Consider the following 1,764-nt stretch of genomic DNA (forward strand, 5'->3'; position numbering starts at 1 on the left):
TAACAATACTTAGGTTGGCTCCAGCAACCCTGTGATCCCAAAAGGGATTCAGCGGGTTCTGAGGAAGGATAAATGGATGGATGAATGGATGGATGGATGATGTTTTAATGGCATGGCTGAAAGCGTTAGCGGTTACCAAAGCAGTAAGCAGATATCAGGTTAAACTTAGTCCAAGTAAGTAAGAAAGAATAATGATGTACTTGTGTGTGATTGGTCATATTTTCATGGACATGTGTCTTACTCTATTCTGATTCAAAGAAACTGGAAAAATACAGTAATGGCAAGAGAAGTTCCCACAATCCATTGCATTTTACAGTGAATTCCCATAATCCATTGATTCTTACAGTAAATTGCTGAGTGCACTGATTCTTACAGTAAATTACTGTAAAGCCTTAGCACAGTATGTTACTGTTGACATTGCAGTAAAATACTGCCCTGCTTACAGTGTAGGAATTCATGTAATAATCTTTATGTATGAATGCTGGTTGTGCTTACTGACCTCCAATTGATTTTCTGTGGTACACAGCACTCAAAAATCTCTCAAAATCTTCTTGTGAACTTGGTAAACAACAGAACCATATCACCTGATGGATTGTTGGAGCATTATGGCTACTGTAGTTGAGTCTTGCAGAGTGCCTTAATGTGGCCACAGGGGGCCCAAGCCAGGGTCTCGTTGTGCCAGTTCCATGCCTGGATAAATACAGGGGGTTGTGTCAGGAAGAGCATTCAAAATCTTTGTCAAACCAAATATGCAAATCAGACCAATGATGTCCATACTGGATTGGTCGCGGTCTGGGTTAATAATGATAGCCATCTGTGCTGTTCACCGACAGGGTCCCGGAGTTCTGTTGTTCAAAGAAGAAAAGCAAAGTCACTAGTGTTGGACTGAGAGTTGGGACTTTGAATGTTGGAACTATGACAGGAAAGGGTAGAGAGTTAGTGGACATGATGCAGAGGAGAAAGGTAGACATACTGTGTGTCCAGGAGACCAGGTGGAAAGGTAGCAAGGCTAGAAGTTTAGGAGCAGGGTTCAAGTTGTTCTATCATGGTGGAGATGGGAAGAGAAATGGAGTAGGAGTTATCCTAAAGGAGGAGTTTGTTACGCCGGGGTCACACTGGATGCGGAAGCGCCGCGGAGCGCGCGCGGAGTCTGCTCTGCTCTCCAGGTCACACCAGACGCGAATTTTTCTGCGATGGTCGACAGGCGCTTCTGCTAGAGCTATTGCTTTTTTTTGCCACCATGGGTAATAAGTCAATAACCAAGATATCACCCTGTACTTCTGCTAAAAGGGGATGGTCTCTGCCCCTGTTGACACAGACCCCGCCCCCCAACTCCGCAGTCGGCCCACTTCATTGATCTGTTTGTGCGCGCGTGTGCGTGTCTGTCTGTGTGCACGCACGCGCCCCCACGTGTTTCCGTCGGTGAATTAATAAACTAAAAATTTTAGCTGATGTTTCTTCCAAGAAGAACCGCTCCTCTGCCTCTCTCTCGTTCAAACGCAGCCCCATGCCCCGCTCCAGTGTGCTCCCAATGCATTGGGGGCCCCCTTCTGCCCTGGTTTTTTTTCCTCCCAGAACCCTGCAGCCCAGCACACCCGCTACAGAGATCTGTGGTGTCCGGGGTGGGGGCTCTCACGCACGCGTCTGTGTGTTTTGATTGTATGCATATTTTCGTCTCTACAGTCTGTTTAGACACAAAAACATGATCACATTTGTCAATCGCTGCGTTTTATTGTGAAAAATTGGTTCCATTTTGAAAATAAA

Source organism: Oryzias melastigma, linkage group LG22 (assembly GCF_002922805.2).
Source record: "Oryzias melastigma strain HK-1 linkage group LG22, ASM292280v2, whole genome shotgun sequence".
Taxonomy (NCBI): Eukaryota; Metazoa; Chordata; class Actinopteri; order Beloniformes; family Adrianichthyidae; genus Oryzias; species Oryzias melastigma.